Source organism: Protopterus annectens, chromosome 17.part0, assembly GCF_019279795.1.
Source record: "Protopterus annectens isolate FY-2018-M chromosome 17.part0, PAN1.0, whole genome shotgun sequence".
NCBI classification, from domain to species: domain Eukaryota; kingdom Metazoa; phylum Chordata; order Ceratodontiformes; family Protopteridae; genus Protopterus; species Protopterus annectens.
The window spans coordinates 598,384,388-598,406,520 of record NC_056751.1 but is presented as its reverse complement, the minus strand read 5'-3'; the positions used below and the strand labels follow the sequence as shown (position 1 = coordinate 598,406,520).

The 22,133-nt window shown below is 44.6% G+C and overlaps 1 protein-coding gene across 2 annotated transcripts in view; it reads right to left on the bottom strand.

The window, feature by feature from the left end:
* Positions 1-22,133, bottom strand: part of ZBTB45 (zinc finger and BTB domain containing 45) — a 451,816-nt gene that overhangs the window by 262,868 nt on the left and 166,815 nt on the right. The gene's annotated exons all lie outside the window — the stretch shown is intronic.

Genomic DNA, 22,133 nt, shown 5'->3' with positions numbered 1-22,133 from the left:
ATCCTTGTCCCTGCTCTTGCTGTGGTACTCGCTGAATGGCCCTCATGTCCATGAAGGATGTAACTTGCTTTTGTGCCTATGCCCATTGATTGTGGGCAGGTCTGGCATACCTTTTGCAAGGTGTGAAAGTGGAACATGTAGCCCTGGGACACCATATTCAAAACCCATTTGTCCTGGGTGATATGCTAATTTTGCGAAAAAAGTGCTAGTTTTCCCCCCAAGGGGGCTGCCAAAAGATAAGTGCTTGGTATCGGCAGAGGAACGTCATTGGGACTGTTTTCTATATGGCTGTTATTAGTCTTCTCCGCTTTTGGAGGTAGAAGCACTCCATTGTTTAGGCCTGTATGAGCCTTGGGGCTGGGAACTGCCTCAAGGACGTCTGTATCTGCCTCTGTGGCCAGTCTTGACACTGGAAAGGACCAATTCTTTGAAGGCAAGTTACTGCTAAATCTGGTGGTTGTACCTGTAAGAAATCCTTAACTGTCTGCATAGATTTCGCTTTATTCTCCATTTTCTTCAACGCCTCTTCTGCCTTAACACCAAACAGTGTCATGCTGTAAAGGAGCATCCAATAATTTTGCTTTCAGACAGATTTTGTTCCTTTAAACCAAGCATGCCTTCTAATGACAATACCCGTAACAGCGGTCCTGCAAGAGGCCTCCAGTGAATCAAAACCACATTGCAAAGTATGCTTTCCCACTTGTTCAGCTGCATGCAATAAATCCTGCATTTCCTCGTTATCTGGACATTCAGAATTTGTCAACATTTTCTGTTTTAGCAGTGACACTAAATATTGCTGACATTTAAGCATATGAAACTGATAATTTAAAGCCCTTACAGCCAAGGTAGCAGAAGTGTAAACACCCCCCCCCCCCATCTGTCCAGTGTCCTAGAATCCCCATCAGAGGGGACACTGTTTTTCGCAGTGGAAGCTTTGACCCCTATGGGACCCAGAGATATAGTTTCTGGGTCAGCAGCAGGGTTTTTATATAGAAATTTGCGGGAATCCGGAACCTTGTAGTATCTGTCTGGCTTAACTGGTGCAGGGGATAGAGAGTCAGGAGACATCTTCGACGGTCTAAAAACAGGTGGAATAGCAAGAGGTCTGTGCTGAGGTAGTAAAAGAAAGTCTGAGCCTTTTCTTAGATTCTGAGTAATCTTGGCTCTCCCAGTGAAAGTGCTCCCTCATGGTGTGAAGGGTTTCCCCAAAAGAATAATCCTCAGGAGGAGAGGCTGAAGGAATGGACTCTTCAGCATCAGAATCCTCATAGGGAGGAAGGGAGTATCCCTGCTCAGAAGAGGCGTCAGAGGAAATGGAAACCTGATCTGAAGATTCATATTCGCCTTTTGCCAAGGCCTCTTATCAGAAGGGGGATGGGAACCCCTGATCAAAGTAATTAGGTCTTCGGCCATTTTAAGCTTCTGTTTTTTAGGCATGGAAGTCTGTGCAGGAGAATGCTATACTTGTTTCTTTGTCTTCAGAGCTGCTTTAGTCTTTGCTTTTGAAGCGGAGGTTGGCTTAACATACAACTGTGCAGGTCTGAAAACACCCTCAGAAGCCGATGCCTGCTCAGCAGCTCCGGACCCATCTGAGGGAATAGTTTGAGTGTCCAATACCTTGAGCATCCAGAGGCCTAGTCGGCTCCACGTGGGAGTCGGAGTGGCCTGTGGCTCTGAGGTAGCGGGCGTCAGGGGATGCGAAAGCACCTCACTGAGAACCGGCGACTGGCCTAGCGGAGACCTCTTAGTTGGTTTTGGACCTCTGATGCCTGTCCTTTTCCTTGCGCTTTTTATAAACTCCAGTAGGCGGCTGTTCTAACAGCATTATATAATTAAATCTTCGGCCAAAGTAATGAAAGGCAAAATCGTACAAAAGCTTAATGCGTTGGTTAAATCTAGCACAAAACAGACAGCTAGCAACGTCGTGGTCAGGGCCTAGGCAAGGAATACAGTAAGAATTAAAGTCCTTATGAGGTATTTGCTTCCCACAAGAAATACAATTGTTAACTTTTTCTGACATCGGTCTGGAGCAAGAAAAAAAGTTTCCCCAACAGGGTACTTGGCTTTAATGAAGAGTTCGGATCTGAAATTCGGTTTTGAAAATCTCAGGAGTCGGCCGACCGGCACTTGCCAACTGATTTTGCTTCGGGCACCGCGCAAATAAGACTGAAGAAAATGGCGTCGGCTGCATCTTTTATACCCCTGGCGCACTGACGTCAGGGAAGAGGAGACGTCAACCGACTCCAGACCAGGACTTTGGAATTCAGGCTGACTGCGGGTAGCCAGCCAGCAGGATAACCCAAGTGTAATGACTGCAACAGTGAAACACTAACATCAGCAATAGTTTCACACAAGTGAACTAGCTAATCAACAATGATCAATATTTTGGTGCGTCACCAATGAGCTCAACAGAAAGAGTGCAGTTTAAGTGCCCAAATACAAATCCCAAGCCCTGTTCCCAAAAAGTGGCAAGTACAAACACTGAAGTAGTGGAGTTTGCCAAAGACTGGAGAGGTGAATGTGAAAAATTATGACAAAGCAAAAAAGGGATAACTGTGGTTGCAGTGATGCTAACAGGCAAAAGTTTGTAAATGACATGGTTCAATGTTCACACAATCCTGTCCAGCATACAAGTCAATTGCTTCAGTTGCAGAACATTAACCGGTTTGGTAATATCACAAGAAAGGCACAGTGACTAAAGGTTGATGGCTGTGGATGGCAATCTCCAAGTGCCTTGTACGGTTGGCAGACATGCTGGCAAATGGCATTCATTGACAATTAAAGATTGTAGTTTTTCATGTAGTTTGGTGAAGATCATCCAGGGATGAATATCAAGTTAAAAAAATCTTGGGTCTCCACCAGCAAGGATGGCTATAAGAAATGAAAAACTTGGCTAACTGAATGCAAACTTGCCTACAAATGGGAAAACTGCACACAATGAAATACTTTAATAAATCCTTATGTAAAAGCTTAAGTTAATGAGGTACACATACATACTTATGGTTTAGACTACAAGGTCAGATCTTTGCCTTGAGGGCAACTTGGACAGCTGGAAGGGAAACCAGAAATTCATCCCTGGTTTGGAACCCATGTCTCTGATGCAAAATGTAAATGGTTCATCTCCCAGGACCATGCTTACACTTATCAAGGGTATCAGAACTCAAAAGATTTGGGATGCATGGCTAGGCTTAAAAAAGCCCTTGTGGTCATTAGCCTAGTAAATACCTATGAACTAACTACCACCATCTCCCCTGTGATGCCTGCCAGCAGTTCTATTGAGAATTTTGTAGATCATATAACAAATGTGCAAGATGTGACATCAGCTATAAAAAAACACCAAGTACATGGCCTGCTCTGATGGTCACAAATGATTGAACATCGCAGAAAACTAGTAACAATATCCCAGAGTGTTCAGGACAGCAGCCAAGTTCTGCATGCATGTATACATCAAGTATTAACAGGCACTCTGGGAAGTGCATGTCCTGGCCCTTGTTTGCATAAAAAATCAGAGTAATCTATACTTGGTTAAAGGGATGTCATTGAACAGTCATACCAATGGTTCTTTACATTTCTACAGCTGTGAGCAGTAGAAGGAAAGAAACTTAAAAAACAATTTCCTACCCGTCTGGTCTTGAACAATGAACTTGTACTTTCAGAAATAGATACAGGACTGTTCAAGCAAGAGTTAAGTACATAAAATAATGACAAATGTGTGACGAGGAAAAAGAAAAATTTAAAGTCCTTTGTTTCTTACCATTAACAATACTTTATCTATTTTGTAAACCACCTGCCCAAAATGACAGTGATAGTGGCAGCAAGATGAGGGCTCACCAGAACTCCCTATTCCTTACAACAGTCTGTACATCATCCTGTTGAATCTTCAGGCATTTCCAAGCCAAGAGTTATATTCTTTCCTGCATACCCTGTATTCGTTCTAGGTTCTCTTCCAAATGGGATACACCAAGTAAAATTCCCATAGGAGATGCTCAGAAGGCATCTTCATCAGATGCGCAAACCACTTCAATGGTCCCCCTTAGACCGTGAGCACAGCCGTGGCTAGATTCCAATATTCTCCCAGATGATAGCAAAACCTGCAGTCCCACAAATGTACTTTACGTTAAGTGACCGCAATCTTTCCGGCAGCTACATAAAGCCTGATCACAGGTGAGGAGTGGAGAAAAAAGTACAGTTTTGTACCTACCATAAATGTAGATGTTCGAGGATCCACATTGCTGCAGTCAACCTGTGGGTAGTCCGCTGTCCTCGGTCGGCCCGAATACCAAAGAGTTAGGCTGGCGTCGGTCATGGGCGCCCGGACCGGACGTCAGTACGTAGCAGTACTTAAGCGCATGACCGACGCCATATCCTCAGTCTTTCTTGCCCCAGATGTCAGAAGGCCTTAAAAAGGAAAGGCCAGAGCCAAAAAAGTAAATACCCAACAACCCCAAGTGAGAAAACAACAATTATCCCAAAGGGAAAAAACAGCAACCCCAAACTAGAGGGGAAGGAGGGAGGGAAAATAGGACTGCAGCAATGTGGATCCTCGAACATCTACATTTATGGTAGGTACAAAACTGTACTATGTTCTTCGTCTCGCATTGCTGCAGTCATAACCTAGAATCCCAAAGCAAAGTAAAAGGGAGGCTGGCAAACTAGAAAGCATTAGGAGCTGCTAACATGCCCTGTAAAACTGCAGTGGCAAACCCAGCCCTAGACTTGGAATAAAGAGGGAGATGGTAATGCTTAGTAAAAGTGTGTACTGAACTCAAGTAGCTGCCTCCAAAATATCCTTAGTAGCTACCCCCCTCAAAAAGGCAGTAGATGTGGCAGTAGCCCTAGTGGAATGAGGTCTGATCCCAGCAGGAACATTCTTCCCATGATGAGAATAACAAAAAGCAATACAATGACCAATTCACTTAGAAATAGTTTGCTTTTAAACAGCTTTCCCTTGAGAAGCCAGAGCAAAAGAAATAAATAACTGTTGAGTCTGCCTGAACTCTTTAGTTCTGCTCAAATAATAACTTAGCTGCCTGTGAATGTCCAAAGAATGCAAAACTTTTTCCCCCTTATTTTGGGGATCAGCATAAAAAGTAGGCAAATGAATAGACTGGTTCAAGGCCACATTAGAAATCACTTTAGGCATAAAAGTAGGGTTAGTACGCAAAGACACCCTATCCTTATGGAATACCAGGAAAGGTTCAACTGCCATGAGTGCCTGCAATTCAGAGACCCTCCTAGCAGAGGTAATTGCCAACAAAAAAGCAGTTTTCCCAAGACAAAAACTTCAGTTCAGACATAGCTGCAGGTTCGAAAGGAGGTAAAGTAAGCTTCTCCAACACAAAATTGAGATCCCAGGAAGGAGTAGGAGCTCTACGTGGGGGTCTTATATTTTTTGCCCCTCTAAGAAATTGCTTAAACAAAGGATGAGAAAATAAAGGAGGGTCACAATCATAGTGAGCAGAAATGGCTGCAGCATGAACCTTCACAGAGGAAAATGACAAACCCTTGTCCAGTAATTCAGTAAGATACTGTAGTGCAAAACTCAAATTAGGTACTGAGACAACAAAGCCCTTTGCTGTGCTCCAAAGAAAAAATCTCCTCCATTTATCAGCATAAACTTTTCTAGTACTGGGCCGCCTGGCTTCCAAAATGACATCTAAAACCTGTTGAAGCTGAGACCCCACAGGCTCTAAAACAGAATACGCCAGGCTGTTGGATGCAGGGACTGCACCCTGACATTGAGCAAATGATTGTTTGACTGGGACAACAAGTGAGGAATCTGTGGCAAAGGCCAAGGAGGCTCCTGAATTAAACTCCTCAGCAGAGGATACCAGTGCTGACGTGGCCAATCTGATGCTATTAGAATCATGCAAGGCTTGTCCCGCCTGACTCAAGAGTACCTTGGGGAGGATAGGCAGAGGAGGGAAAGCATAGACGTGAAGGTTGTTCCAACTGAAAGATAGAGCATCCACTTTCCAAGCTTTTGGGTGGAACATCTTTGTGCAAAATTTTGGTAGTTGGAAATTTAGTGGAGAAGCGAACAGATCTATGTCTGGAGTTCCCCAAGCCATTGTCAACTGTTGGAATACCTGAGGATCCAATTTCCACTCGTGGGGGTCCACAATTTGTCTGCTCAATACATCTGCTAGGTGTTCTGTGCTCCTGGCAGAAACCGTGCTTGAAGAGTGATGTGCAAACTCAGAGCAGTCTCCCACAATATCATTGCTTGTCTGCAAGGGGGGTAAGAATGGGTTCCCCCCTGCTTGTTGATGTACCACATGACTGTTGTGTTGTCTGTTTGAATCAACACCTGTCCTGGTTGAAGTAGGTCCTTGAAGGCCATCAGGGCAAATTGGACTGCTAACATCTCCTTCATGTTGATATGCAAATGTTGTAGTCTGGGAGGCCACGTGTCTTGAAACCATTTCCCATTGAAGTGTGCTCCCCAAGCCAAGTCCGAGGCATCCGTCGTTATGATCTGACTCGCCTCTGGTCGGGTCACAGAGTCCCTTGTTTAGGTGACATTCCTGCGCCCACCACAAGAATTCCTTCTGGATACAAGGTATTATCCGAATGACAGTGTCCAAATCTTGGCAGTGTTGAATCCATACAGTTTTGAGATACCATTGTAGCTTCCTCATATGCAGTTTGGCATTGGGAGGTACTAGAATGCAAGATGCCATGAACCCCAAGGCTTGAAGGACTGTCCTTGCAGTCAGCCTGGACAGTACTGATAACTGCTAGTACAGGTGAAGAGTTCTTTGTTTGTCCGGGGTCAGAAAAGCCATCTGAGAAGCTGTATAGTCTCACACCCAGAAAGCACATATCCTGAGAGGGTACTAGACTGGCCTTTATTTCGTTCACAGAATACCCTAGGCACCTTAAAACTGCCATTACATACTGCAGATGTTGAAGTAACTTGTCTTTGTCTTGAGCAAGAATCAGGCAATCGTCCAGATAAGGATAAATTTGTATTCCCCTCTGTCTGAAGAAAGCTATTACAGGAGCCAGAACTTTTGAACACCCTGGGCGCAGTAGATAAACCAAAGGGCAATGCAGAGAACTGATAATGAGAAGTACCAGCCCGAAATCGCAGGAACCTCCTGCAGCTGGGCCTGATAGGAATGTGAAGATAGGCCTCCGAGATCCAGGGTTACCATCCAGTGATCTTTGCCTGACATAGGCAGAAGTTGTTGTAATGTTAACATCTTGAACTTTGGAATGTCTAGGTAGGTATTTAGAATGGACAAATCCAGAATTGGCCTCCAAGTGTTGTCTTTCTTTGGCACTAGGAATAGACGGGAATAAAACCCTAGGCCTACTTCTGACGGAGGTACCACCTGGATAGCTCCCATCTGTAAAAGTAAAGAAATTTTCTCCTGAGCCTCCAGCCTTTGCTGAGGAGGCACATCTGGCATGCCTTTGAAAGGAGGAAAAGTGTGAAAGTAAAACTTGTAACCTTGATTTATTATTTCCAACACCCATTTGTCCTGGGTGACCAAATGCCAGTTTTGTTTGAAAAGTGCCAACTTTCCTCCTAGAGGAGCTGCCAGAAAAGAAGGATCTGGCATCTGGAGATACAGGTCATTGGGTCTGTTTACGAAAAGGCTGACCCCTGCCCTCACCAGAAGACTGTGCAGGAGAACTCCAAGTCCTAGGTCTGAAAGAACCCTGAGCGTGAGCCCTGCCTCTACCACGTCTAGACCTGCCCTTAGACTGAAAATCCGAAGAAGGGTAGGACCATCCTCTAGCAGGCCAATTCCTGCTAAACCTAGGGGGCTGCACCTGCAAAAAAATCCTTAACTGTCTGCATAGACTTAGCTTTATCTTCCATCTTTTTCAAAACGGACTCCACAGGAGAACCAAAAAGAACTTCAGATTGAAGAGGAGCATCCAAAATCCGAGCTTTAACATGCGCTGACAAAATTTGATCCTTAAGCCAGGCATGTCTACGAATAACTGAACCAGTAGCAGCCACCCTGGATGAAGCCTGAAGAGCATCGAAACCACACTGCAAAGAATGTTTTCCAACTTGATCTGAAGCATGAACCAACTCCTGCAATTCCTTACACTCTATACCCTCAGATAAAGCATCCACCTTAGATTTCAATTGGCCTAACAAAAAGTTCTGATACTTCAGCATATGAAACTGGCAATTTAAAGCCCTCATAGCTAACTTAGAAGAGGTGTACACTTTTTTCCCCCACCTATCCAACGCTCTAGAATCTTTATCCAAAGGAACTGGATTCTTAACCACAGAAGCCCTAACACCCTTCGGCCCTTGAATAATAGTTTCTGGGTCAGCTCTAGGACTCTTATACAAATACTTATGTGCTTCTGGAACTCTAATATCTGTCTGGCTTGACAGGGGCAGGGGGTAAAGAATCAGGATTAAGTGAAGCTTCAGAAAAAAACATCCTGAACAACATCTAAGACAGGGGGAATAGCCAAAGGCCTATGTTGTGGTAAAAAAAAAATTCCATAAGCCTTTTTCGAGAATCTGAAAAATCCTAACCTTCCTACTTGAAATGTTCCCTCATGGAATGTAAAGTTTCAGAAAAGGAAAAATCTTCTGGAGGAGAAGCAGAAGGACAGGAATCCTCTGCATCCGAATCTGAATAGGAAGGGTAATCCTGAATATCCTCAGCTGAGGACTCAGTAGTCGGAGGAATGCTCCATTCCCTCTAAATCTGTCTCCACCCTAGGCCTCTTCTCTGGGGGGGGGGGGGGGGGCATAGATCCCCTGATCAAAGTAATCAAATCCTCTGCCATTTTCAACATATGTTTTTTAGGAACAGAAGCTGAAGAACTAGGGCTATGGCCAGAACCAGTAAGACCAGATTTAGCCTTAGCATGGCCTTTAGCCACTGAGGTAGAAGGCCTAATAACCTTTAGTAAGGATGGAACTACAGATACCTGAGAAGCACCCTCGGCCTGGCCTAACTCCTGAGAGGCCAACTCCTGCAAAAGTAAAGGTTCCCCCTGGGATTCAGCAGAGACCTCGGCCGGATCCACAGATTCAACCGGAGGTTCCATAGAACCGGCGTCCGCAACGGACGACTCATCCGGTTTAGACCTTAAAGATTTATCTTTACGTTTAAAGGTAGCGGGCGGAGGATCCAACGGCATGTTGTAGTTACACCGCTTACCGAAAACAAGCCTGGCACAGTCTAATCTTAGTTTAATGGTGCGCTTATTAAATCTAGCGCAAAAGTGACACCCGACTACGTAGTGTTCTGGCCCCAAGCAAGGAATACAGAGAGAATGATAGTCCCTATGAGGTATCCGTTTCCCCACAAGAAATACAATTAACTTTTTCTGACATCCGGATTAACTGAGGCAAGAAAAGACAAAAATTTTCCCCAACGGGGTACTTAGCCCAACTTGGTCTTCTGAAATTTTCAATTATCGAGTTTGACCGAACGCCGAACGGCACTTGCAAACGCTGCTTCTGCTTCGGACCACGCGGCAAGAAAGACTGAGGATATGGCGGTCATGCGCTTAAGTACTACTACGTACTGACGTCAGCTCCGGGCGCCCATGACAGACGCCAGCCTAACTTTGGTATTCGGGCCGACCAAGGACAGCGGACTACCCACAGGTTATGACTGCAGCAATGTGAGACGAAGAACATCTGATAGGTGTACTAAGGACATGCTTCTGGGTATCTCATGGCTAGTCTCTCCAACATAATTCAATGCAATACCTGGAGTACTGCCATCATTGCAACCATCCTTTGGACAGTCTCTTGATCACCATCAAGACACTTGTAGGTAAACTAATAACATTTACTTTTCTGTAGGAGAAAACCTCAAAATTTGTAGGAAATTTTCACTGCAACCAGTCCATACTCTGAATGGCTTTACAGAATGCCAGAGATTATAGCCAACGAAAACACAGTGCAGAGACTGCAAATAAAGATACGACATTTGCATCCCAAAATGGACAGTCTCCAAACCACAACTGCACAAGAGTCACATCCTAAGTCACTCAGTCACCAACTTCCACACAGAGCAGTGTCTGGGGGTCACTAAACTACCCGAATATAGACTGGGAACATTACTCAAGCCCTAACTTTCTAGCCCAACAGTTCCTGGAGTTCATAAATTCAAATGCAATGTTAGTCACTGTTCCCACGAGAGGAGAAAATATACTAGATCTCATTATCACAAACATGGGGACAAAATGCTCCACACCAGAAGTATATCCCTCATTGGTGAGATCTGATCATAAACTAATCTCACTGGAAATCCACATCCCGCCCCCACCCCAAACAAAAAAGACCACAGTGAAGAAAGTACAGTTTTGTACCTACCATAAATGTAGATGTCAGAGAGGTATGCATCTGCAGTCCTAACATATGGGTTGTCCTGCCTCAGGCAGCCCTTCGGTCGGCCGGATTCCAAAGTCTGGACCTGGCCTCGGCTGATGTCGCACTTCACCCGACGTCATAGCTGCTGTGTATTGGGTATAAAGGCATCAGCCGACGCCATTTTCCTCAGTGTTTCTTGCCCCAGATGCCAGGAGCCTTCTAGGAAGGCTAAATTTGGATAAATGCAAATGACTCCAAACAGTAGAGAGCAAACAATATAAGCATGTATATACATATATACAAACAAATACACCATAATAGATTCCCCCAGCTAGCTAGAAGACGGGCAAATACCCTAGGAGTACAACAGAGGGGAAGGAGGGTGGGTAATCCTGACTGCAGATGCATACCTCTCTGACATCTACATTTATGGTAGGTACAAAACTGTACTATGTCCTTCAAGGATGCATCTGCAGTCCTAACAAATGGGTAGAATACCATAGCCAAACTGGGCGAGGAGGCACTAAGATAATGGTGTAGTTAAGATCCCTTGCAAAACAGCAGTTGCAAAACCTGCTCGGGATCTGGAGTATAAAGGAAGATTATAATGCTTGGCAAATGTATGCACGGAGCTCCAAGTAGCAGCTTCTAAAATGTCTTTGGTAGCCACTCCTCGTAGGAAAGCTGTAGTAGTGGCTGTAGCCCTTGTGGAGTGAGGTCTGATGTTTTCTGGAGTTGCCTTTCCATGAAAAGAGTAACAAAATCTAATGCAATTTCCTATCCATTTTGAGATGGTCTGTTTTGAAATTGCTTTTCCTTCCATTCCTGTTGCATATGCTACCAGAAGCTGGTCAGTTTTTCTGTTGGTCTTAGTTCTGTCCAGATAGTAGCGTAATTGTCTGTGCACATCCAAGGTATGCAGTAGTCTTTTCCCCCCTGTTCTGTGGGTTGGGGAAAAATGTTGGTAGGTGGATTGCTTGGTTCAATGATACTCTGGAGACCACTTTTGGCATAAAAGTAGGATTAGTTCTCAAGGACACTCTATCCTGATGGAAGATAAGGGAGGGTTGTACTGCCATTAATGCCTGTAATTCAGAAACCCTTCTTGCTGAAGTGATTGCAAGCAGGAAAACAGTTTTCCAAGATAAGTACTGCAAATCTGCTGTTGCTGCTGGTTCAAAAGGGGGAAGTGTTAATTTTTCCAGCACAAGGTTAAGGTCCCATGTAGGCAAAGGTGGCTTCCTTGGAGGCTTTACATTTTTAATTCCTCTCAGAAACTGCCTGAGTAGAGGATGAGAGAAGACTGGAGGATCCATGCTGTATTCTGCTGAGATTGCTGATGCATGAATCTTAATGGAGGAGTAAGACAGGCCATTGTGGAAAAATTCTGCTAAGTATTCCAGGATGTTAGCTATGTTTGCTAAAGATACATTTTCTCCTTTTGCTGCACTCCAAATAAGGTATCTTTTCCATTTGGCTGAATAAATCTTCCTTGTGGAGGGCCTGCGAGCCTCCAGGATAATGTCTTTAACCCTCTGAGATAAATCTGGGCTATTTTGTTTTATGTAATATTCCAAGCAGCTAGCTGTAGTGTTTTCAAGTTTGGATGTAGGATCTTGTAGTTGTTCTGTGTTAGAAGTAAAGGACATAGAGGTAGAGGCCATGCGTGTGTCCGAGACATACTTCGCAGTAGCGAGTACCAATGCTGCTTCGGCCAGTCTGGAGCTATCAGGATTATCCTTGGGTGATCTTCTTTGATTTTCAGTAGCACTTTGTGCATCAAAGGAAGAGGTGGGAATGCATATGCTGTCAGGTTTTCCCAACTGAAGGCTAGGGAGTCCACCTTCCAAGCAAGTAGGTGGTGTGTCCTTGTGCAGAATTTCCTCAATTGGTAGTTGTGTGGGGATGCGAACAGGTCTATTTCTGGTAGTCCCCATTTCTTTGTAATGGTTTTGAAGATGTCTGGATGCAGCATCCATTCGTGGGCATCCGTGGTATTTCTGCTTAAGGCATCTGCTAGTGAATTTTCTTTTCCTGGCACAAATTTGGCCTGGAGTTGAATGTTGAGGTTCAGGGCCACATTCCGCAGGTTCATTGCCATCCGGCACAGAGGATGTGTGTGTGTACCTCCCTGTTTGTTGATATACCACATGACTGTGGTGTTGTCCGTCCTTATCAGCAAGTGACCCTGTTGAAAAGGTCTGAATGTCTGGATTGCCTGTTTCACTGCCAGCATCTTTTTGATTTATGTGTAGATTCAGCTGGTCTTGTGTCCATAGGCCTTGTATACACTTGTCCACCATGTGTGCCCCCCAGCCTAGGTCTGAGGCGTCCGTGGTGATAGTCTGGCTTGGTTGAGGTTTGTGGAAAGGCAGTCCTCTGTTTAACTGACAGGCCTGAGCCCACCACAAGAATTCTTGTTTCAGGCATGGTATTATTGGAATCTGGGCTTCTAGACTGTGCTTGTGTTGAGACCATACATTCCTTAGGTACCATTGCAACTTTCTCATATGCAGCCTGGCATGCGGAATCAATATTACGCAGGATGCCATGTAACCCAGGGCTTGCAGGATTTTCCTTGCTGTAAGCTGGATCTGTGTTGTTAATGCCATGAAATAGAGTGGTAGTTGCTTTTGTTTTTCTGTGAGAAATGCCATCTGATTTGATGTGTCCAGTTCTGCACCCAAGAATGTTATCCTTTGGGATGGTACCGGCCTTGACTTTTTCATGTTGACTGTGTATCCCAGGTTTCGCAGTAGTTGTATAACCTTTTCCAAATCTTTTGTTAATTTGGCCTTGTTGTCCGCTTGTATTAGGCAGTCGTCCAGGTATGGATAAATCTGAATTCCCTGAAGCCTGCAATGAGCAATTACTGATGCCAGGCATTTCGTGAATACTCTGGGCGCAGTAGATAAACCAAAGGGCAATGCTGAGAATTGATAATGCTCTGATCCTGCAAGAAATCTGAGGTATCTTCTGCAATCTGGTCGTATGGGGACGTGCCGGTATGCCTCCTTGAGAACTAGAGTCACCAGCCAAGACTCCTTGCCCAGCATGGGAAAAAGTTGCTGTACGGTCAGCATTTTGAATTTTGGAACAATGAGATATGTGTTCAGAGCGGACAGGTCGAGAATAGGCCTCCATTGATTTTCTTTCCTTGGTACCAGGAAAAGTCTGGAGTAAAATCCTTGCCCTTGTTCCATAGGCGGTACCTTTTCTATAGCTCTCATCCTTAGCAGGTGGTTGATTTGTCCTAGAGCGTTTGTCTTTTGGTTTGGTGGTAGGTTTGGCATTCCTCTCTTTTTTGGTAGAGTGTGGAAGTGAAACCTGTAGCCTTTGTCTATTGTCTGCAAAATCCACTTGTCTCCTGTAATGTAATGCCAGTTTACGGAAAATAAGGCTAGCTTTCCGCCCAAGGGTGCTTTCAGTTGTTCCCTGGTAGGCGGTATCAGGGCCAAGTCATTGTGTCTGTCCTGTGGAAGTGGTCGTAGCTGAATCTGTGGCAGTACGTCTCTGGTTGTTAGGCTGCCACTGACGTCCCCTGTAAGCACCTCTGGATTGACCTCTGCCTCTTGGGCGCCTATTTCTGCCTCTCTGTGCTCTGGAGGTGTCTGGAAAGGACCAATTCTTCGAAGGCCAATTTCTACTAAACCTTGGAGGCTGGACCTGTAAGAAATCCTTGACTGTTTGGACAGATTTTGCTTTTTCTTCCACCTTCTTTAGCACTTGCTGTGCAGGGGAGCCAAACAAACTGTTTCTCCATAGGAGCATCTAGGAGCTTTGACTTAACATGGTCTGGTAAGGATTGCTCTTTTAACCAGGCATGCCTTCTAATCACTGTTCCAGTCATAGCTGATCTAAAGGAAGCCTCCAGTGCATCATAGCCGCATTTTAAGGAATGATTACTGACCTGCTGAGTGTTATGTACCAGATCCTGATGGGACTTACGGTCTATAGGCTCAGGAGAGGACATTTTTTTTATTTAGCTGGTCTAACAAAAATTCCTGATACTGAATCATGTGGAATTGACAGTTTAAGGCCCTGGCCGAAAGAGTAGCAGAAGTATAAACTTTTTTACCCCATCTCTCTAATGCTCTAGATTCTCTTTCAGAGGGGAGGGGTTTTTGGTATAGGCAGCTGCTACAGCTTTGGGGTCCTGTGAAATGGTTTCAGGATCTGCAATAGGAGCCTTATACAAGTGAAAGTGTGTGTCCGGGACCCTGTAATATCTGTCGGGCTTGGCAGGGGCCGGAGGAAGAGAGTCAGGAGCAGTACAGGCATCATTATATGCATCAACAACTGTTAGTACTGGAGGAATGGCTAAAGGCCTATGCTGTGGTAAATGTAAAAAAGTCCTTAGCCTTTTCCTTGAATCTGAAAAATCCTGGCCCTGCCATTGAAAATGCTCTCTCATAGCATGCAAGGTTTCCCCAAAAGAAAATTCTTCAGGAGGAGAGGCAGAAGGAATGGAGTCTTCTGCATCAGAGTCCTCATAAGGAGAGTATGGGCCTTCTGGAGGATCTGAGGTTTCTGAATCATCCGAGGAATAGCCTGTAGAAACAGGATCCGGGGGCTCTGTTCTAGGCCTCTTCTCTGAAGGGGGTTGCGAGGCCCTGTCTGGGTGAGGTTGGGATCCCCTGATCAAAGAAATGAGATCCTCAGCCAGGCTGAGCATTTGGGAACTAGAGGAAGGCCTGTGTGAGGGGGTTTTAGCAGGCAAGGCCTTAGATTTAGCTGCTTTAGCCCTAGTAAAAGCCTTGATAGACATCGATGCAGGGGGCCTAGCAGCTCCACGTGCAGGAGTAGATATGTCTAAAGGAATAGTATCTGATAAGTCCTGTGTGCCTGCTACAGCAGGGGAAATTTCAGTTGCAGATTCAGCCATGCTCTGTGAGGCCTCGGCTATCGGAGGCATGCTTTCGGCCGAAGGAAGAACAGAGGACTCTGTTTCAGCCGAAACAGAGACACTCGCGGTTGGCTTAACCGTGGTTTCAGCCGAAACCGTGGACCGCGAGTGTCGGTCCTTTTCCTTACGCTTTTTAGCTAATTGCGAAGTCGGAGTCTGATGGCATTTTGTAAGCATAAGCGGGACCAAAAAACTCCTCTGCTAACTCCGACCGACGTCTAAGTGTCTGTCGGTTGAAGGAAGCACAGGCTAGACAAGCTGATACGTCGTGGTCTGGGCCTAAGCAAGGAAGAGAGTAAGAGTGGAAATCCTTATGAGGTATTTGTTTCCCACAAGTTAAACAATTTACTTTTTCTGACATCGGCTGAGGCAAGAAAGAGTCCCCAACGGGGTACTTAGCTTTTTAGAAGTCTTCGGTAGTAGTAATCTCTGGATCTGACCGACCGGCACTTGCGAACAGCTTCTGCTTCGGGCACCACGCGGCAAGAAAGACTGAGGAAAATGGCGTTGGCTGATGCCTTTATACCCAATACACAGCAGCTATGATGTCGGGTGAAGTGCGACATCAGCCGAGGCCAGACCCAGACTTTGGAATCCGGCCGACCGAAGGGCTGCCTGAGGCAGGACAACCCATATGTTAGGACTGCAGATGCATCCTTGAAGGACATCTTCTCTAAAGCAAACTTCACACTACTCAAGACTGGTGTGGTATCCTTCAAGGCCCCTGAGCCAGTGGAAACCACAACCCAAGCTGCGGAAGCCCTTACAAATGCCTTCTATGAACACCTCCAGGACTGCATGGATCAGGCAATCCCAAATAAAACCAAGACTCTTTCCACAAAGGGCAAACGTCCAGTCTGGTGGACCCCAGCCATTAACCAACTTTACAATAAGAGGAGAAAGCTATTACATGATAGAACAAAATCCATAAAAGGGAAGTCACCCCTGATCATTATTAGTAAAAAAATACGAGCACTCAAAATCAACTAAGGCCAATTTTGAGAGAAAAACTGCCATGGATTCAAAGGACAATCATAAGGCCTTTTTCAGCTATGTTAGGAACCTGGGTGGAAACTCACAGATATGCTCAGAATTAGTCCAAAATGATACAAAAATCACTGAACTCACAGACATTGACAACATACTGGCAGACAGGTTCAGTGCAAACTTCACCCCCCTCTCCCCCCCTAAAGGAGAGATAACTATCCCAGCAGAGTGTAGCCTCCCAGACATCTCAAATGCGCAGGTGAAAGCTGCTCTCTACAGCTAAAAACACAGCATCAATGGGACCGGATGGTGTCCCTGGCTGTGTGCTACACGAGCTAAATGAGGAATTAAACCCGCACATAAGGCAGCTGTTTAATCTCAGCCTTACCACAGGATATGTGCCCAAGGAGTGGCGTACGGCAACTGTGGTCCCACTCCACAAAGGCGGTGCCTCTACGGACCCTGGTAATTACTGCCCCATAAGCTTAACAAGTCTAGTCTGCAAAGCTATGGAGAGGATCATAACGGAGCTCATAAACAAAGATATAGGGGACTTGCAGACATTGGACCCGACCCAGTTTGGCTTAAGTCAAGGGAAGATCATGCCTTTTGAACTTGGTCGACTTCTTCGAAACAGTCACCAAGGCCATTGATGAGGGAAAGGCAGTCCACACAGCCTACCTTGACCTTGCGAAGGCCTTCGGCACAATACCCCACTCGGGTATTGTAGAAAAACTTACCAGCTTAAATGTAAACCCATATGTCACAAGATGGGTTGCAAACTGGCTTAAGGACAGAACCCACAGGGTTAGAGTTGCTGGCGCTAGGTCAGACTCCAAGCCGGTCACAAGCGGTGTCCCACAGGGCTCGGTCCTTGGCCCCCTACTGTTCGGCATCTACTTCTCAGAAGTACAGGCCAACATGGGAGGACTTTGGCTGACAAAGTTTGCAGATGACTGCAAACTGGGCGCCATGGTGGAAAGTGCATCGGACACGGATATCCTTCAGAAGGGACTCACGGAAACAGATAGCTGGTGCCAGAGCCATGGCCTGAAGTTAAACGCCAAAAAATGTATAGTCATACCCTTCGGGAAAAACAAGGTAACCCCACGCTACCATATAGGTGGCAATCCACTAAGCACAGAAGAGGTTATCAGGGACCTGGGGACCCAGGTTGACAGTGGCCTTTCTTTTGACACTCACGTTGCTAAAGTGGTTAGAAAGACCTTCTACATTGCCCAACTGATCATGAAGGGATTCACATCCAGATCTAGTGAGGTCATTGTTCCCCTGTACTCTTCACTTATCAGACCAATGATAGAGTACAATGCCCCATTCGGGATGCATCTCACCAGACATCTGCAGCAATTGGAGAGACCCCAAAAGTTCCTCACCAAAAGGATAAAGGGACTCCAAAATCTGTCATATGCTGCCAGATTGAAGAAACTCCAGCTCTATTCAGTTGCATACCGTCTGCTCAGAGGTGACATGTGCCTGACATACAAGGCCATGTCCAACCCGGAATTAATGGACATGCTCCACCTCAAAAAATCCAAATCCACCAAAACCACTAGAGCAAGCGACTTAAACCTTAGCACGGATATAAATAGGACGTGCTGGAGGGATAGGATTTAATCACTCAGACTCCCTATGCTGTGGAATAAAATCCCGATCCATGTGAGGCAGAGCACCTCGCTGGATCTGTTCAAGAGAAATCTTGACCTGTGGATGGGAGATCGTAGGTTTATCCCGGGAATCATCTCTGTCACTGCTGGACAGAGGCACAACAAACTAATGGGCACAGTATTTTTTCATATAAGGGGTGGCGTAAGCCACAAAAATTTGGGCTAGGCTTATAAATGCCTTAGGGCAGATAGCCTAGTATAAACCTATGAACTAATGCTGCTGAAGCTCTGCCACAACAGCCAGCTCCTAAACATTTTCACTGAGAATTCTGACTTTGTACAAAGTAAACAAATGTGAGGAAACTTGCGGTGTATTAATTTCATCATATACGTTCCTGCCTGTGCTAGAAATTAGTTTTTAGCATCCCCCAACTGAGTTTACCTTGATCTCCAAGGATTACTTACTAAACTGCCTACTGACCAGTAGATTACACTGGATATGACAGTTACTTAGCCCTCCTGGCTAACTGGTTTCTGCATTCAGAAAATAAGACCTGTTCTCCCTGGTACTGCTGTTAATTCCTTTCATATTGGCTATAAACTGATTACTCTTATAAAATCAGACCAGAGGGGCGACACCCACTGTGTTCAGCCTCGCTTCACTCATCTTCCTCCCATTCCCACCCACCACTCTTAGTGTACTACTATACTTTTTATTCACTCATATTGGCGACTTCTATTCCATGACTCTCCCAAATAAACTTATACAAAACACTTGTTTCTTTTTATCCAATTCCCAACTTCCATTTAATCTTTCAGGGCCATTTCCAATTAATTTTACCCTGCCATACTGTTTAACTCTACATAAAATTCAGTGACACCCCTCCCTAACAGCACCCATCTCTTACTTTTCCTAAATAAACCTTCACCTTAATATTTTGCCCAAATTGTCTTTTAAACCCTCTATTCCTTACATTCCAGGGACGATACTAAGACAACCTCTCTTCCTTCATAGAAAATACTTTCCTACTTCTCTCTCCATCAGCTTTTTAATTCACCACCACTAAATATCTTTCTACCTACAGCTTCTCTTTCCTTCTTGATCCCTACTTCCCCTCCATCTGCCAATTATAACATACAGATCATTTTACTTAATCATGCTACTACTCAGCTTCTCCTCTATTCTTCTACCTGGGCCATCTTTCATCCCATCATGACTAACAGCTCTCAACACACCTCTAATTCTGTCCCAGCCACCTATTCATACTTATTCCCTACACACTCCAAACCTATTTAATGACACCCCTCACCTTTACTCCAAATGTAAACCAACTCCATTTCAACTCAAACCCAAACAAAATTAGGTGGAAAAATACTGTCCAAAAATCAATCCATAATTCTCCAATGCACGAAAATTCCTCTAGGAGACATTCACCCTAATTCAGGCCCCACCTATCATAAAGAACATTTAAGATAATTCGCTTCCACACACTAACTCAGACAACCTCCAGCCCTGGTAATTAACTTTTGCTGCCATAAGTGTTAGAAGTATAAGAAATTAACTGCTGCCCTACATGCCTGGATTACCCATCATAAACCTAACATTGATATTCTTGTTGCAACTGAAACTTGGTTTCATCCCAATATAAACCACTCCGAAATTATACCTTGCAGCTACATCATCAATAATTACTCTATAAATAGGAATGTGGTGGTATTGCTTTAACACTTTCCAACTACATTTTCCCTTACAATCAATACCAAAATTCAGTTCAGCAGAGCTTCTTTCAACTTTCCTGAAATTAAACAATTGTAAACAAATATGTACATTGGATACAAAAAGTTCACACCCCTGTTAAAATGCCAGGTTTTTGCGATGTAAACAATGAGACCACAATAAATCATTTCAAAACTTTTCCCACCTTTAATGTGGCCTATAACCTGCACAAGTCAGTTAGGGGAAAAATAAGCATACAACAACCTGGTTTCATAAGTGTGCACACCCTTTAATACTTCGTTGAAGCACCTTTTGATTTAATTACAACATTCATTCTTGGGTACACACCTACCATCAAATAAAGACAGACTGATTAACCTTAAAGTTCAGCTACCCTAGTAGGATCTTCCTGACATGTACTCAGTTGCTACAGCAAAAGCCATGGTTCACAGACAGCTTACAAACCATCAAAAGGATCTCATGGTTGAAAGGCATCAGTCAGGAGAAGTGTACAAAAAAATTTCCACAGAATTGGATATCATGGAACACAGTGAAGAAAGTCATCAAAAAGTGGAGAAAACATGGGACAAAGTACAGTTTTGTACCTACCATAAATGTAGATGTCCGATAGGTATGCATCTGCAGTCATCACATATGGGTTTGTCCTGCCTCAGGCAGCCCTTCGGTCGGCCGGATTCCAAAGTCTGGGTCCGGCATCGGCTGATGTTGCAAATTCCCCGACGTCGGAGCGCCTGGGGTATAAAAGCATCAGCTGACGCCATCTTCCTCAGTTTTTCTTGCCCCAGATGCCAGGTGCCCTCTAAGGAAGGCTAAATTTGGAGAAAAGCATTTGACAATCCAAACATGCACAGTAATTATATATATATATATATATATATATATATATATATATATATATATATATATATAAAACAAATACACCATAATAGATCCCCCTAGGTAGGTATATGAGGGGATGTACCCATGAAATACCACAGAGGGGAAGGAGGGAGGGAAAACCTGACTGCAGATGCATACCTATCTAACATCTACATTTATGGTAGGTACAAAACTGTACTATGTCCTTCAAGGATGCATCTGCAGTCATCATGTATGGGTAGAGTACCATAGCCAATCTGTGGGTGGAGAAACTAAGAAAAGGATGGTGTAGCTAAAATACCCTGCAGGACAGCTGTAGCAAAGCCTGCTCTGGATCTGGAATATAAGGGTAAGTTGTAATGCTTGGCAAATGTATGCACGGAGCTCCATGTGGCAGCTTCTAAAATGTCCTTGGTAGCCACCCCTCTTAAGAAGGCTGTGGAGGTGGCTGTTGCTCTTGTGGAATGAGGTCTAATGTTAGCTGGTACAGTCTTTCCATGAAAGGAGTAACAAAAGCGAATGCAATTTCCTAACCATTTTGAAATTGTCTGTTTGGAAATTGCTTTACCTTGTGTACCAGCAGCATATATGTTACCAACAGCTGGTCAGTTTTTCTGTAACTTGTTTCTGTCCAGGTAGTAGCGCAACTGTCTGTGTATGTCCAGAAGTTTCTCCCCTTTGTTTTGTGGATTTGGGAAGAAGGTTGGCAAGTCAATAGCTTGGTTTAATGAAACCCTGGATACCACCTTTGGCATAAAAGTAGGATTGGTTCTCAATGACACTCTGTCCTGATGAAAAATAAGGAATGGCTGTACTGCCATCAGGGCCTGTAACTCGGATACTCTTCTTGCTGAGGTTATGGCCAGAAGGAAGGCAGTCTTCCATGAAAGGTACTGTAGATCTGCAGATGCTGCTGGTTCAAATGGAGGCAGGGTTAGTTTTTCCAACACGAAGTTAAGGTCCCAAGCAGGTAAAGGTGGTTTCCTTGGAGGTTTGATGTTTTTGATTCCTCTTAGAAACAGTCTTAGTAGAGGATGAGAGAAGACAGGTGGCTCAGTAATGTACTCTGCTGAAATTGCTGAAGCATGAATTTTTATGTTAGAATAAGACAGACCATTGTGAAACATTTCTGCCAAACATTCCAGGATATGTGCCATGCTCATTACTGATGGATCTAGGCCCTTTGTGGTGTTCCAAATGAGAAATCTTTTCCATTTTGCTGAATATGCCTTTCTTGTGGAAGGGCGGCGAGCTTCCATGATGATATCCTTCACTCTCTGGGATAGCTTATCCTGAGTTGGAGTTGAGGTATTTTCCAGGCTGTTAGTTGTAAGGTTTTCAGGTTGGAATGCAGAGTTTTGTAATTGTGCTGTGTCAGTAGAAGTGGCCATAGAGTAAGAGGCCATGGTTTCGTACGTGACCTACTCTTTAGCAGTGGGTACCAGTGCTGTCTTGGCCAGTCCGGAGCTATCAAAATCACTTTTGGCTGCTCTGCCTGATCTTCAGTAACACCTTGGTCATTAGTGGAAGAGGTGGAAATGCACACACTTAGATTTTTCCAACTGAAAGAGAGAGCGTCCACTTTCCACGCTTGTGGGTGGTATGTCCTTGAGCAGAATGTCTCCAGTTGATTGTGAGGGGAGGCAAATAGATCTATGTCTGGCCTCCCCCATGATTGTGTTATCTGTAAAAAGATGTCTGGGTGCA